Here is a 6000-nt window from a genome sequence, read left to right as displayed (position 1 = left end):
TCATTATGGATGACTAGTTCGACTGTTCACTACGTTAGGGTAGTAGCACACACGGTCATTAGTTCGACTGTCTTGGGAAAGCTTTTGTTTCACCCCTTTCAGTGTTCTTGCGAAGAACAAAGCCTCACCTGGTAAATATATGTATGTGTCTACGTATTCACATTTGTAAAAGGAGCCGTAGCGTGTAGGTCATATTTAAACTTGGTTGATAGGCCATAATCAATGTGATTCACTCCAAGGGACTAGTTTTGGATAGGGATTTTGCCTCACTGATTTAGCTTATTCTTTCAGCCAATCGCAATATAAAATTCTTTCAAAAATCGGCACTTTTTTTGGGTAATTTGGTTTTTTTAACAACCTGAGAACAATTTGAACACATGTTCGCCTTACGTCATTTTATTTGAATTTATTATTCATTATTAATTTTTTGAAAAAAAAAAATATGCAAACTGAGCATATAAGTTTATTATATAAGTTTTCTTTTGGTGTTTTGTTTTAATAACTTGGTGAATTGGGTGATGCAAAGGCGGTGTTAAGCTAACATCGAAAGTGCCTGTTTTTTTTTTAAATAACTTTTGAGCAGTTAGAAAGAGTTAAATTTCGCAATTAGTTTCTTATAACTGGCAGTGATGCGCATCCCTTGACACGATTTTCGACCATATCCGACAAATTTTCGACATGAACAATAAATGGCCTAAACAGTCTTAAACGAGTAGAAAATATATAACGCGCCGGACGCCGCCGCCGCACCCGATATTTTTGACATTCGGCGCCGGCGTGCGAAAAACGACACAAATCGGCGGCGGCGGCGGTGTATATCCCTAATACATATGTATGTAAATGCACATCATTGTATAAATGTGTAATAAAGAAAAAAAATTGTTAACAAAATAATATGTAGGAAATAGGTGAATATATTTAGGTACAAATATATTTGAGTAACTAAATTCATTTTACAGGTATATAGCATTTCTACCTAGCTTCTAAGGCCTTCTTGCTTGGGGAAAGGGGTTATCATTCCTTAAACAAGAATTAAAATATTTTCTAAACCAACTAACACAATTAATGGTTTTTAATTTGCAAAAGAAAATCACTTAAAACATTACCAAACCGCAAATGTTGGCAACCATGTTTAAAAATGTAAAAAATATTTTTAAATCACTCTCAATAAAGGAGAATGCATATGTATAAATGTTCGCGTCGAAAATCATACAAATTCCCATAAATGGTTGCATCGAACAATATTTCTTTAGCTGGTATCATAAAGCTCTCTCAAACGCATCACACAGCTCTTTATAACATGTTCACTTCACTCACATGTATGCATGTGTGTGATCGTGCACAGGTTCAAGAGAATGCTGTGCAACAATAACAACAAAAATATGATATTTTGCGGTTTGGCTAGTTGAATTTTTGGTAAGGTGCTACATATTACCAACTATTCAAATTTGGCTAAATCAAACTACAGTGGGTATTCAAAATAAGGGGCCTAAAGTTCATTAGGGGTTTTCTTTTAACCTAACAAAATTTTTTTCAGTGCACGATATTACAACAACCACGTGAAAATTGCCGACTTCAACTGTATATATCTACGGACAGAGGACACATTTTTATTTTCCGCCTTCGGATTATTATTTTCGAAGTCAATACGCGTCTTTTGACACCTCCCTCTATATTTTTGGACGCATATTAGCAGTCGACCCCTGTTCTGGACTTTTACAAGAAATTTTGTTTGTCGTAAAAAATTTCAAGTTTTATATTATGAGAAAGAACAGGTTAACGTTACAAAGAGTGTAGCGTTAACAACTGCAACGAGGCTATGCCTAGGGAAGCTTGGGCGTAGCCCAAGCGGCCATAGTGGTATGAGCTTCAAGGCGCATGGTACCAAAATTGCAGCTGTAGTGCAAAGCCGCAACAAAATCCTCAAATCGATTGCCGGCAGTACTTGGAAAAAGAAAAGGAAACATACAAAATTCAACCGCAACTCGTAGCCAGTTTGACTAAGTACACACACTCCAAAAGCAAGCATGCCTGCCACAACACTACCCTCGGAATTTCCATGGAATTTTCCATCTTAAACATATTTATATACTATATATTGATATTGTCACGGATATTACCACCCCTAAGTTATCCCATCACTAAGGCGATGCTAAGGCCATGCCAAGCAGTATTTACGTTAATAATCAAATCAAGTATACACATATATAAGGCAGCCCAGAGAGATGTCACACACAGATGCATTTACTTATACGGCTATGTGCGCGCGAGAGACTGTTAACTACAAACATTCACATCAATAATTCAATCTTTATGTATCTACATAAACGAATAAATAATTGCGTCTACACATATGTACGTATACGAGCAGCGGAGCGGCAATGCACAAACACATGCATATATCTTATCTCAGTGGTCACAAGAGAGGGCAATAATTTGTGCACGTAGTTGTGGCTGGCGATTTTGTAGCCGAAACAACTAGTAACTTCTGGAAATCGAAGAGCCTAGAAGTATGCAGCGTAAACTATAAAAGCAGTGCAGGCGAGTAAGAAGTAATTCAGTTTGATTTGAGTTGATCAGCAATTACGACTAAGAAGATATCTAGCGAGCAATACCAGTATTATTTTGATTAGTGGAGTTTCATTTAAGCTATCAGTTTGGTTATTAAGCTATTCGTTGCACAGTTTGAGTGTTATTGTGAAGCATTTTAATAAAGGCCATTTTTCCATTATTCAATATTGGAGTTATTTATTCAACAGTTTAGCGATACGAACCTAGCAAAAGGGGCAAATAAGAGGATTTGCAGCAAATTCGTTACAATTGGTGTCAGAAGAGGAATTGTTGAATAAATTCCGGAGGACAACAAGGACATGGCAAAGTTAAGTGAATTGAAGATCCCGCAACTGAAGAAGGAGTTGGAGAGCCGTGGATTGAATACAAGCGGCGTTAAACTCGAACTTCAGGCACGGCTACGCGAAGCAATGGAAGCAGAAGGAATTGATGTGGAAGAGCATGTCTTTCATCTTGATGGCGAGGAGACAACAAAAATTGAAGAGAAGAACGAAACACCGCAGACGGTTACCAGTACAGATTTGAACATGATTTTAGCTGCAATATCTGCTCAAACATCGACAGTGTCATCTCAACTGGCAGAACAGAAGACATATATGGCATCACAACTAGAATCGCAGGAGAACCGTATAACATCCAAGATGGAAGAACAGAAGACATATATGGCATCACAACTAGAATCGCAGGAGACACTTTTAACATCCAAGATGGAAGCACAAGAGGCACGTATAACAGAAATATCATCACAAATATCCACAAATATGTCATCACAGCTGGAAGAACAAAAGACATATATGGCAACCCAACTGAAAGAACAAGAGGCACGTATAACAGTACAACTAGAAGCACAAGAGGCGCGTATATCATCAAAACTCGAAGCGCGCATGGACGAAAAAATAATGCAGTTTGAAGAAAAATTCGAGGCAGAGGTGGATGCGTTGAGAGGTCGTATACAGGAATTGCAACTTAATCGGCCGGCTGCTTCAGCGAGTAATACAAAGGTAAAAACTCCATCTTTTGACGGTTCTGTTCCTTTTCAGGTCTTTAAGCTACAGTTTGAGAAGACCGCAGCAGTGAACCAATGGAATGCTGAAGATAAAGTTGCTGCACTGTTCGTGGCATTGAAGGGGCCAGCAGCCGAAATCCTACAGACGATTCCCGAAGGAGAGCGGAACAACTATGAAGCATTGATGACCGCTGTCGAGAGACGTTACGGAAGCGAGCATAGGAAACAGATATTCCAAATTGAGTTGCAAAACCGTCACCAAAGAGCGAATGAGACTTTGCAGGAGTTTGCCTCGGATGTTGAAAGGTTGGCTCATCTCGCAAATGCGGACGCACCCGTGGAATACACCGAGAGGGTAAAAATCCAGAGTTTTATAAATGGCATACGGGACGTGGAAACGAAGCGAGCTACATACGCAAACCCAAAGCTCACATTTGCTGAAACGGTATCACATGCATTGACTCAGGAAACTGCCTCCCTATTAAGTAAACCAGCATATAAGGCTCATCGTGTAGAAGTAGAAAGGCCAGAATGGGTAGACACAATTTTGGAAGCACTGAAGGGATCACAACAGAAAAATGCCGGAGTTATTAAGTGTTTCAAGTGCGGCAACCCAGGTCATATTGCACGACATTGCAGCACCGGTCCGAATAGCTCCAACAATGTGGGTGGCCGTAAACGCAGAGCTGAAGGAGATGAGCAAATCTCCAAGTCCACTCAATCGTTAAACTAAAGCGAGTCAGCCGCAAGGGGCGACAGCTGGCTCCCTCAATTGAATGCCCCATAATCTCTATCTCACAAATTGGAAGAAGGTCAAACAATCTTACTGTCGGAGGACATGTGGATGGAAAGGAACGTTTACTGACTGTAGATACGGGTGCATCTCATTCCATCATTCGAGCGGATTTAGTCAACAAGAAGATAACACCATTGCATGGAGCAAGATTGCGTACAGCCACTGGAGAAGACAGCACGGTTCTAGGAGAAGTATCATGTGAAGTCGCAATTGGGAACGTCACGGTAGTACACAATTTTATAGTGGCAGAGATTGTTGATGAAATCATAATTGGAGTGGACTTCTTAATCGACCAGGGCATCAAGATCGACATGCAAAGCAAGACGATGCGATATAAGAACATGGATGTACCACTTAATTTCGGCTACGAGAGAGGCTACAGCAGTAAACGAGTGCTGGTGGAAGAGAGTCAGCGAATACCACCAAAATCCGAAGCAGTCATCTGGGCAAAGGTTGATGGAGATTGTGGGACAAACAAATTGTGGGTTGTCGAAGCAGCAAACAGATCAACACTGAACATACTTGTAGGAAAAACCCTGGCTATGACAAAACAAGATGGACGTGTTCCGGTAAGAGTACTCAATGAGTTCAATTCACCACTCAAACTGACTAAAGGAGCTATTTTGGGAAAATGCCAAGAGGCTGAAGTAATTATTAACTGTGAACAGCTCCAGGAACACGTTTCAGCCAGTAATACTAATCTTTCAAATGACATCACGGCATGGACGCAGGGGCTAGAGGAAGCATATCAGAGTAAGGCAAAACAACTGCTCCTAAAGTACGCGAACATATTTGACCAGGATGGTTCTAAACCAGGCCGCACCAACGTTGTGAAACATCAAATTGACACTGGAGATGCGAGGCCGATCCGTCAAGCTCCACGTAGTGTTCCACTGGCGAAGCGGCAAGTTGTGAGTCAAATTATACAAGAAATGAGCGACAGCGGCGTCATCGAACCATCAGCTAGTCCCTGGAGCTCACCGGTAGTACTTGTAAAGAAGAAGGATGGAAAAATGAGGTTTTGCGTGGACTACCGGAAGTTGAATGACGTTACGAAAAAGGATAGCTACCCATTGCCAAGAATTGACGACACTCTGGACTCGCTCTCTGGTACGAAATGGTTTTCCACACTGGACTTGAAAAGCGGCTACTGGCAAGTGGAGGTAAAGGAGGAAGACAAAGAGAAAACAGCCTTCAGCGTCGGAGATGGTCTTTGGCAATTTACAGTAATGCCCTTTGGACTATGTAATGCACCAGCTACTTTTGAGAGACTCATGGACCCGGTACTGAAAGGACTACATTGGAAAACATGCTTGGTGTACCTGGACGACATCATCGTATTGGGCAAGAACTTTGATGAACATCTTAAGAACTTGGAGGAAGTTTTCCAGAGAATAGCTGGCGCTGGTCTGAAGTTAAGTCCCAAAAAGTGTGCGCTGTTTAAAAAGGAAGTCAATTATTTGGGTCACAAGGTAACGACAGAGGGCATCTGCACTGCGAACGAAAAAATAGAGGCTGTAAAGGATTGGCCAAGACCACAGAACCTACATGAATTGAGAAGTTTTCTTGGGCTGTGCACATATTACCGCCGATTTGTACCAAATTTTTCCAGCGTAGCCCATAGCCT

The sequence above is a fragment of the Eurosta solidaginis genome, chromosome 3 (genome assembly GCF_040869045.1).
Source record: "Eurosta solidaginis isolate ZX-2024a chromosome 3, ASM4086904v1, whole genome shotgun sequence".
Classification (NCBI taxonomy): Eukaryota; Metazoa; Arthropoda; class Insecta; order Diptera; family Tephritidae; genus Eurosta; species Eurosta solidaginis.
The sequence above is the reverse complement of the archived record's forward strand: the minus strand, read 5'-3'. Positions refer to the sequence as shown.